Raw genomic sequence first — 12,050 nt, forward strand, 5'->3', positions numbered from 1 at the left:
TTACTAATAAAATATATTTGCCATAATATTAAAGAAAGCATTTATTCGTTTATAATGATTATAACGATGGCGAAATAAAAATTCTGCTAAATATAATATTCTGCATAATGATTTTCTCGGATTCCGTATCGTGAAGTATTTGTGTTTCACGCCAACAAGGTTCAATATTTTACATGTGTGTACTACTCTCGAGATTAACAAAATTCATTTTATGGTTTACTGTTGGTAATTATGTACTTTAACGGACCCAGCCCCGATGACCTTGACCTTGACATATGTTGTCAAGATCACCCTCCTGAGTGACCTTGAAGAGGTTTTAGCCGTCGCTCGTTGTTTGTTAAAAAGTTATAAACAAAGAAAGTTTAATGATTTCGCACGAATGTTTAGCTGTCCACGTGAAGCAAGAACATGATACTGACATATATTACAAAGGTTACCTTCCCGAATAACCCGCACTAGGTTTTAGTCGTCGATCATTGTTTATGAAAAAGTTATTAACAAAAGAAATTTCGAAAATATAGTAGTTATTTTGAAAGAATATTGAATATTGAAAGATATAAACGACGAATATGTATATGAACGAAGAAAGGAAAGTCATTTAAAGCAGTGAATTGTTAATATATAGAATAGCTTCTTTTAATATAAGTACAAAGTATTCTTCACTTTAACTAAAAGCACAAACAGTTAAATACAAAGTATTCTCTGCTTTAACTGAACCTAACCTAACCTAACCTGGTTAGGTTATATTTTCCGAAACTGGAGCCCCGGACACATACGCTCGTTTTCAGCCCGCTTCGCGGGAAGGCGGGGGGCAGGGGCTTCGCCCCCCCCCCGCCGAGGCTAGTGTAACAGATTTCACCGTGCAGATTTTGATCACCTGGTACACGCCACGGATTCCGCCGGGGGGACGGGCAAAGCCCCCTCCCCCCGCCCTCCCGCGAAGCGGGCTGAAAACGAGCGTATGTGTCCGGGGCTCCAGTTTCGGAAAATATAACCTAACCCAAACCTATTTCTGATTTAAAGCTAAAATTCCATCAAATATACTCTTTCGTAAACGTATATGGTATCGTAAAATTATGCTTTATTCTTTACACATTTTTGTTAATAACTTTTTAACAAACAACGAGCGAAGGGTGAAACCTAGTGCGGGTTATTCAGGAAGGTGACCTTTGTAATATATGTCAAACTCAAGTCCTTGCTTCGCGTGGACAGCTGAAAATTCGTGCAAAATTATTAAACTTCTTTTGTTAATAACTTTTTAATAAACAACGAGCGACGGCTAAAACCTCTTCAAGGTCACTCAGGAGGGTGACCTTGACAACATATGTCAAGGTCAAGGTCATCGGAGGTTGGTCCGTTAAAGTACAAAGTTACCAATAAATCTTTGCACCGAATGATGTAGAGTGGATTTTGCTTCACGTGAAAAATTGAAAATCCATGCGTAAATCTCTATTGAACTTATTTTGTTTAGTTTTTTAATAAACAACGAGCGACAACTAAAACTTTTTGCAAGTTAATCAGCCATGTTCTTGATAATATATATCAAGGAATCGGTAGAACCCTAATCTGAACATTTACTCACTTGATCAATAATTCATTGACTGCTACTGTACTTGTTTTTACTTATGCAAGATAAGAAATTTTGTTAAAGTGTTTAAATAACAACACTGATAACATTATCTAATGTCTAAATTAAGTGGCCTTGGATTTCTTCTCATGAATTGACCTGTATTAATATAATTGACCTATATTAATAGATAATGAAATTTTATGCTTTTAAAACAAAATATTTGCAATTAATTCGTAATTTGTAATAAGTTGAATTTAAGAGCAATTTGCTTAATTGATTATCGTAAGAAAAAAATGTTTTTATATCATACATTATACGTTATTAATAATAAATTCCTAAAAAACCTTTTTAAAAAAAGAAAAAATATATACGCCAAGTACATAAAAACTCCCAACTTGTCAAAACTCAAAACTAAATATGAAATCAATAATTAATTAGCCAAGTATCTAGAAGCAGTTTGAGTATTTTACCCAAACGTTTTCCATGCATACTCTCTTATCGCATGACGACATTGAAGTACTTGGCGTGCCCGAATCGCAGTGGTCATGTATTCTTGTAAATTTGTACAATATCTTGATTTGTATTGTATCTTGTATCTTCATGATTTTCAATAATGACTCGCAAATGATTTTGTGTCTCTTATAGGTAGGACAGGACGTTTTAATGTGATTCGGGCACGCCAAGTACTTCAATGTCGTCATGCGATAAGAGAGTATGCATGGAAAACGTTTGGGTAAAATACTCAAACTGCTTCTAGATACTTGGTTAATTAATTATTGATTTCATATTTAGTTTTGAGTTTTGACAAGTTGGGAGTTTTTATGTACTTGGCGTATATATTTTTTCTTTTTTTAAAAACGTATATATAAGCCAAATACCACTCACTCACTCACTGACTCATCAACGTGCAGCCCGAACCACTGCACCTTTCGACTTGAAATTTTAAGGGTATATTCCTACTATCACGTAGGTGCTCACTAAGGGAGGGTTTTCCGAAATTCCACCCGTAACGGGTGAGAAGGGATAAAATGTGTTTTTATTTAATTCTACACATAAATATCGCGGGCGAAGCCATGACGGGGGATGCTAGTTCATCTATAAAAGAGTGGATGCGTGAACTATACTTAATAGTAAATTCCTCTATCAGACATATCACTATGTAAGTTGAATAGCCTCTTGAAATAAGAGGATATGCAAGATATTCGCGGCACGCGCGCTTGTTAGAAGAAGATTGTCATTTAAGTATTAGTTTTGTGACAATCGACTGCACCATGCGCAGAGGTAACTGCGAACCGTCATTCCGAAGGGGACAGTCGTCAGGTGCACAACGATTGTCCCGAGTTTTTTTCATATATATTAAATACAATTTTTGTCGATCAATTTTTTTTTCAATTTGTTATTTCGTATTTCACTCACTTTTGCAATTGGCCATATCGAACCTGAAAGGGATCGGGTGTCATTAAACACTAAGAAGAAGAAGACTGCGAACGGCGCGAAGCGCTGAGCGCACACATACGCAGTTCTTGCTTGGTGTGCCATGCTTCACTATCGTGAGTCGTGACCCACGGTTGCCGTCTGGCACACAGTGTGCATCATAGCGAGTGTAGCGTGTGCACTGAATTTCAGTTTGTGTTTGTTCTTTCGTGCAGTGATATTATGAACGAAGTTCAGAAATTTGTAAGGTTAAAAGTAGAAAATATTCGTTTAAGGCCCAATTCCATCAACGTCGCTTAATTTTAACCGTAGTTTAACTCACTCTTTGTCTCTTTCTAAGGCAGGAAGTTAGAAAGAGACGAAGAGTGAGTTAAACTACGGTTAAAATTAAGCGACGTTGGTGGAATCGGGCATTAAGGTATCGTCATAAATGCTATATATGTATAAAAATATTATTAGATTTACTAGAAGAGGAAATTCCTCTAGCATTAAGAGGATTGTAATCTTAATTTTAGGATCTCATAGTTATAGGATATTCCTCTAGATTTCAGAGTATCATCTTGAGACCATATAGCAGAGGAAAATCCTCTATAATCAAAATAGAACTATTAAAGAATAGAATATTTTTTTGGGTGAATGTAGCTTTTCTTACCGCAGATCATTTAATACCTTTATTAAAAAATATATGTATCGACTCTGAAATTGTACAAGATATTGCACTGTCTCGAAATAAATGTGCAAGCATTGTCAAAAACGTTATTGCTAAACGCGAAACTGAACAACTCATTGAAATTTTGAAAAATCGGAAATTTTCTATTTTAATTGATGAGAGTACGGATATTACTGATAATAAATTTATGTGCATCCTGGTTCAATACGTTTGTACTTCAGACAAAAAAGTTAAAACTCAATTATTAGACTTACTTCCTTTAAATAGTATACCCAAAAAAACAATTCTATTCTTTAATAGTTCCATTTTGATTATAGAGGATTTTCCTCTGCTATATGGTCTCAAGATGATACTCTGAAATCTAGAGGAATATCCTATAACTATGAGATCCTAAAATTAAGATTACAATCCTCTTAATGCTAGAGGAATTTCCTCTTCTAGTAAATCTAATAATATTTTTATACATATATAGCATTTATGACGATACCTTAATGCCCGATTCCACCAACGTCGCTTAATTTTAACCGTAGTTTAACTCACTCTTCGTCTCTTTCTAACTTCCTGCCTTAGAAAGAGACAAAGAGTGAGTTAAACTACGGTTAAAATTAAGCGACGTTGATGGAATTGGGCCTTAAACGAATATTTTCTACTTTTAACCTTACAAATTTCTGAACTTCGTTCATAATATCACTGCACGAAAGAACAAACACAAACTGAAATTCAGTGCACACGCTACACTCGCTATGATGCACACTGTGTGCCAGACGGCAACCGCGGGTCACGACTCACGATAGTGAAGCATGGCACACCAAGCAAGAACTGCGTATGTGTACGCTCAGCGCTTCGCGCCGTTCGCAATCTTCTTCTTCTTAGTGTTTAATGACACCCGATCCCTTTCAGGTTCGATATGGCCAATTGCAAAAGTGAGTGAAATACGAAATAATAAATTGAAAAAAAAAACTTGGGACAATCGTTGTGCACCTGACGACTGTCCCCTTCGGAATGATGGTTCGCAATCACTTCTGCGCATGGTGCAGTCGATTGTTACAAAACTAATACTTAAATGACAATCTTCTTCTAACAAGCGCGCGTGCCGCGAATATCTTGCATATCCTCTTATTTCAAGAGTCTATTCAAATTACATAGTGATATTTCTGATAGAGGAATTTACTATTGAGTATAGTTCACGTATCCACTCTTTTATAGATGAATACGTATATCTAAAAGAATATACCATTAATATGTAAGATGTTTTGCTTAGAGGAAATCCTTAGAGGAATTCCCAGTTTAGAACACTTTTTTGGGGTGTTATGTTCTGCAAAAAAAGCTGCTAACTTAATTTCCGCGCATTTAACTTTGTCTCTATATGTTAAATCATTATTGTTATTATCAATTTTGTCACAATTTTGCGAAGCTATTATTTTCGATATGTCTGACCGTCTGTGAATGTCGAGTTATATCCGTTTTGCAACATCTCATAGTTTTATTACATACAATACAAAGTGCTGAATCTTCTACAGGATGAGGAGCCAACCATCCTTTAAAATTATTATTATCTAACCACGATTTCTGAAAAGACCTACATTTCTTTATTGCTCCTTTTCCAACGTTACGATTTTCCATAATTAAAAAAGTATTATTTATAATAATAGACTTATCTTTTGGATTTCTTCTTGTATCGCTTCTTATTCTTCTTCTTTCTTCTTATTTCGCGCTCCACTAGGCCCGCCAAAACTGGGGACCGTACCCATAAGAATGCTACAGCCAGGGTCGGATCTATGATTTTGTGGCCCTTATGCTATGATTTTTCAGAGACCCTCCTATATTTCCCAAAATAGTAAACTTGGACAATAAAAAAACAAGTTTAACACACACGTAGGAATAACAATACGTACATATGTACATATGTATATGTCCGTATATATTTATTACAAGATTGCAACATCACAAATGAATGATACAAAATATTGGGATCGAATTTTATTTAAAACATTTGTTTCCGTGTTTTCCTTATCGCGAAGTCTGTTACAATATCTTCGAATGACAAAGTTCTTAGTTTATCACTCTCTATACAGGGTGGGGCAATAACTATTACCACTTTAAATATCTTCTAATTTATAAGGTCCAGAGGAAAATTTATGTAATCAAAATTATACGGTACGAAGGGGGCTAACATATGGCGATAATAATTTTTGTCCTGGTGGAGGCGCTTCGAAGATATCAAGGTCACCTTCATTTTTTTAATAGGTTCGGTATGTTTTTTTTCCATAATTTTATAGAGGAGCTTAAAACAAGTACGGAACTCATGACACAAAATTATTGAACAAGATTAAATGTAAATGAAAACGATAAAAAATACATTTTTATATTAAATGAAATTTACGTTTAAAAGATGTACGAAATGACGCTTTATTAGTATGTTTTGTCGGAATGTTTTGATTTTGACATTCCTCATAAATGAGGATCAACTTGTTCTTCAAACGGATACATCGATGAAAATAAATAGTGACGTAAACTTATTTCAATTAAAACAAAGACCCTTTGAAGGCCATCTTAATAAGTTCACAGTATAAGATAAACATAAAAAGTAGTATCGATAGATAAGTCAATCGTGCAAGATGTATTCATTTGAAGAACAAGTCGACATGATGGAGAATGATCTCATTTATGGAGAATGTCAAAAAAATTCAGTGAGAGCGCAAAATTTATACGCTGAACGATATCCTAATCGCACTCAACCTTCGCGTCGAACATTTTAAATCCTATTTATTTTCATCGATGTATTTGTTTGAAGAACAAGTTGATCCTCATTTATGAGGAATGTCAAAATCAAAACATTCCGACAAAACATACTAATAAAGCGTCATTTCGTACATCTTTTAAACGTAAATTTCATTTAATATAAAAATGTATTTTTTATCGTTTTCATTTACATTTAATCTTGTTCAATAATTTTGTGTCATGAGTTCCGTACTTGTTTTAAGCTCCTCTATAAAATTATAGAAAAAAAACATACCGAACCTATTAAAAAAAATGAAGGTGACCTTGATATCTTCGAAGCGCCTCCACCAGGACAAAAATTATTATCGCCATATGTTAGCCCCCTTCGTACCGTATAATTTTGATTACATAAATTTTCCTCTGGACCTTATAAATTAGAAGATATTTAAAGTGATAATAGTTATTGCCCCACCCTGTGTATAAAAAAAAACTCAAAGAATACATAGTTTACTTTGAAGCATGTTTGCACGCAACCGCGGACATACCATACCGTCTCCATAGTTACCAATAAACAAGTTTTCATATATTTTAGGCTGCGTTCTGAAATACACTGACGACAGTACTGAAAATTTATAGTTCACATCGTGCGTATACTATAGATTTTCAGTACTGGCAGTGAATAACGGAACACAGCCTTAGTTGTAGCTAATAGAAAAAACTAAAGGCAGGAGCACAGACTTTTGCATAAGCGCATAAAAAGATGCATAAGGAATTTGATTGGTCTATAAGCATGTGCATAAGGAAATGGACCAATCAAATTCCTTATGCATCTGTTTATGCGCTTATTGCAAAAGTCTGTGCTCCTGCCTTAAGATTTTATAATCTACAGCTCTTCGCGAAGAAATATTGTAATACATTTTTTTGTGATAAATATAAAAAATGTAATTAATAAAAAGTAGTTCATAATAACAAAAAATAATTTAAAAAAAGTGGGGTAGGCTGTGTTGGGACACGGCCTCAAGTTTTTAACGTGAATACGTCATGTTAATGGAAAGAGTTCAAAGAAAGATAGTAGTTTCAATCAACTGTGTATATTTTCAATATCACAATATTACAAGTTTTTCGGGTTGGTCAATAAAAATCGGACACCCTATATATTATAATCCAAAGTCAACACCTTGTATATTATAATAAGATAAAGTGAGATACCCTATATATTATAATTATAATTAAAATGAGACTGTATATTAAAATTGAATGAAAGAAATTTCGTCACGCGTCCCGCGTCACGCGTCTCGCGTCTCGCGTCTCGCTCAACTTTTCAAATTGGCATCCATCGAGTTATAATACGTATTCACGTCAAAAAATTATTTTATAATACCAATTTTATTAACAAGAAATAATGAGTTTAGGAGGCCCCTTATAATGTGAGGCCCTAAGCCAGGGATCGGCAAGTAGGCACTGCCCGCGGGCAAAGCTGAACGCGTTAGATGCCCGCGACAAAAAAAAAAAAGAGAGATTAAAACAGGGGCGGAGATACGCACTTGCAGCGCCCATAAATATATCGCACTAAATTAAACAACATATATATACAATTAGGTACTATTTAATATTATTTGTGATATATCGGGTGTTAGTGCTCTAACACAACTTAAACGAAGAATTGCGTTTAAATGTGAATCTGTTAAATGTCCGCGTAACCGCGATTTATTTAATTTCATTACGGAAAATAATTGTTCGCATGAATATGTAGAACCGAATATACTCATTATTTTTGCGGCGCGAGCATGTATTCGAGGAAAACGTTCTTGTGATACATATGAATACAATTGTACAATATCAGTCGTTGTGTGGAAACGATTTTTAAGGGCAGTGTCACATTTTAAATCAATTAATTCTAATTGTATATCTGCGGGAACGATATTAATATCAACGGTAAAGGGCGTCATAAAGATAAGCAAATCTAATTCTAAAAGATGTATTTCTCTGAAACGATAGTCGAATTCATCATGTAGTAACTGAAGTGAATTTATATATTTGTCATATTGCTTATCTGCAATGTGCATGGCAACAGATAATAAATTTGGAAAGTGCAACAACTGTCGGGATTGAAACTGATTAATCCATAAATTAAGTTTCATTTTAAAAGACTGAATTTGATCGAACATATGAACAATTAATTTATAAACAACTCATTTATATTTATTTATGTAGTATAAATTAAACAATTTTACTTTATTATTGATGACAGCTGATTTTAAATCTTGCAAAAATTTCACTCTTTCCGATCCTATTATCTTGTTATAAGTGGTTCCATGTTTTGTATTATAATGTCTTTCGATATTATAATTTTTTGGAATCATACATGTTCCACAGATCAAACATTGTGCTTGATTATTAAGTTTTATTATAAACCATCTTTCTTCCCAACTTTCAGAACTTTCAGAATTTGAAGTTCTTTTCGTACTTTGATTATCCATGTGCAGGAGTGAATATTAAAAGCGGGAAAGATTCGATAGAAATCTGTTTTACTATACTTCTAACGACTGGCACCGAAAACGCGAACCTCTGATTGTTTATTAGTTACCATCCATATATTTCTATCGCAGTCTCATTATTCATTTGTCGATATGCCCAGCAGCTGGGCACTCGCGGGCGCCCATGCCCAATTTCAGACTTTTGCCGATCCCTGCCCTAAGCTACAGCTTATCTAGCTTATGTGTAGATCCGGCACTGGCTACAGCATACGTCGCTGGGTAACGGTCGTTTCTACTGCGCATGACCGAAAACCGCGGCCCGGCTGACAACACTGATTATATGTTTATCTAAAATTCTAAATAAAGAAAAAAAACTAATGCATTAATGCACTAAATTAATATTTTGATACTTCCAAAATGACATTTTCACAAATTTATAATGATACCTGCGAGACATATTTTATTATAGTATTTTAAGGGGTTACATCACTGTGACGGCCCGAAAAAGCAGATAATTTTCGGATGCGGATTGTAAAAAAACTAAACATCCGATTAAATTGCGGTTTTGCACCTAATTTTATCATGTTGTAAACTAATAAAAACAATAATAAAGATTAAAAAAGGATAATCATAAATGTCATCAGAGGCCGCTGAGCTAATGGTGTTTTTTTTATAGAAGGTCAAACGGTGTACCTTATAACTCGATTTTGGATTATCTGAAACTAAAAAACAAACTTTTTTCATTAATTATACTTCAATGCCTAAGCATTAACGGAGCCATTTTTTAATTATTTGAAAAGTCACTGAATAACAAAGTTTTGAAAAAAGATGTCGATTTTCGCGAAAAATTAATTCACTAATTTGTTCATAAATCCCATAAAAAAATTTTTTTTACAAAATCGTCCGTTAATGCTTAGAGAATATAATAACAAAGATATCTGGAAAATTTTATTGCAATCGCATCAATACAGATTGAGAAATCATGTACACCGTTTTGAAAAGTGTTGTTTTGAAAAAACGCGTGTAAAGTTTAAAAACGCATTTTTTCTGTGTTATCGAGCATTATTTCCTCATACCGCTAATCTGCCATGCCTGCTTCATACATTGAATGCTTCTGCTTCAAATGCAGCCTTTTCGAAGTTTCGATACCTTTACAGTGATGTAACCCCTTAATACACGGAATTCGGATTCGTGCTTTCTTGATCAAAGTTATGAAAGAGTCACAATTCAGTCACGAAAAAGTCATATTATTGTCCTATATAGGGTATGAAATGATATCACGTTGACTTTCCAAAATGACTAGTTTTTGACATCATTTTGACGTCATTTTGACTTTTATATGATTTATTTTTCTGTTTGGGTATGCTACAAGTACCCACTCGCGAGTGAATACCCATGCGACCAACATTATTTATAATAGCATTGGTATAATTAAATAGTGACGTTTAGTGTACGTATTCTATACATATTCAATATAAAGGTTGATTCACACTATACGGCACGTACCGTCACCGGCACGACAAATTTATGAGTATGTCCAGACTATTCCGGTAATCGTCCATCAGTTAACGTTTAACAATCGCGATGAATAAATCATTTAGTGATGAGGAATTAGTTCTTATAGCTTTTCTTTTAGATGAAGATGAAGCCGAAATTAAAAAGATAAAAAAAATCGAAAATGGATACATCCAATATTAGAAGAAAGAAAACTTAAAGGAGAACATTGGACATTGTTCAAAGATTTATTGAAGTATGACGACAAGTTCTACCAATATTTTAGAATGCCGCAATGCAAATTTTATGACTTGTTAAAATTGATAGAACCCATATTACAAAAACAAAATACATCATTCCGTAAAGCAATTTCACCGACAGAAAGACTAGCAGTTTGTTTAAGGTAAAGATTTTTTTATTGATTTTACATTTTCATATTGTCTGTATATTGCTGTTTCTTCTCTGAGATGTGACATTAAATGTGTAGTCGGAAATTCACAATATGATGACGATGAAGTTAAAATTGTTATTGACGGTGACGGTATGACGGTGTCGGTATAGGACGTGTTACATTATGCCAGTGCTCGGAATTAGTTGCACATTTCGGCCCGATTTCAGAGGCGACGCCTACTATCCCCTTCTGCCCCCTCGGGGCTGAGCGGCCGGGCTGCCGTGGCGAGCCGACCGCGCGCCTGACGATGTTTCTCAGGAGCGTCTCTATATAAAAAGTATGCTATGTCGTACCTTCCGTCAAATTGTCATTGAAATATAAACAATTTGTATTTTTATAAATAATTAAACGCTCAATTTTCTATTATTAATATATTATAATAATATATATTATTATAATAATGTATATTATTATAAATATATATGTTTTATTATTATATACATTTTTGATATAATATGTAATATAATTGATTTTGACAATAACTTTCCACATCACCCGTGAGGTATTGGTGATGCATATTTTTTAAGTTTCCCAATAGGCCTCTTTCACTAAGAGATGAAAATGATAAATATGTGTCTTGGCAGGAAAGTAAAATCGTAAGATATCATATAAAGTCGAAAGAGAAATCAGAAGATATGGATAATACGATTCATCTAAAAGTGTGAAAAATTGGACTCCCTTTTCTAGACGTGCCTTTACAAAAAGATCACTTTGCAAATCGCAGTTTTTTCTGAAATTCTACGCTTTGCTCCTGAATTTGAACAATAAGTGAGGGTTTAAAAAGTATTGAATCTTTTCTTAGCGTTTCAAAATTACGGAAACGCGTATCAAATTGATTTATTAAAATCAATTATATCGAAATGTTTTTCAAAATTACAATTTGTGCCGTGTTCTTCAAAGAGAATCTTGCAATTTTAATAATTATATTATATTAATATTAATAATATTTAATAATGTTAATAATTTTTGTGTGACCGTTTGCATTGCGGTGCAGTTTCACAACTTTCTCACATAACGCTTCTTGATGAATAATGCAATGAATGACAGGAAACTTTAAATCACGCTGGTTTATTTGATCGAAAAATCCGTTTTTTGAACCTAGCATTGCGTTTGCGCCATCAGTTACGATAGTCGAACATTTTGAAAAATCAGTATCAAATTTTTGAAGAGTTAAGTAACAGCTTCGAAGAAGATCAATACCCGTTGTTGTACCATGTAATTACTAAAAGATAA

At 33.9% G+C, this 12,050-nt stretch overlaps 1 protein-coding gene across 5 annotated transcripts in view; it reads left to right on the forward strand.

Moving 5' to 3' along the window:
- LOC105279114 overlaps positions 1-12,050 on the forward strand; it is a 164,577-nt gene that overhangs the window by 14,429 nt on the left and 138,098 nt on the right. The window lies entirely within an intron of this gene.

Source organism: Ooceraea biroi, chromosome 9, assembly GCF_003672135.1.
Source record: "Ooceraea biroi isolate clonal line C1 chromosome 9, Obir_v5.4, whole genome shotgun sequence".
Taxonomy (NCBI): domain Eukaryota; kingdom Metazoa; phylum Arthropoda; class Insecta; order Hymenoptera; family Formicidae; genus Ooceraea; species Ooceraea biroi.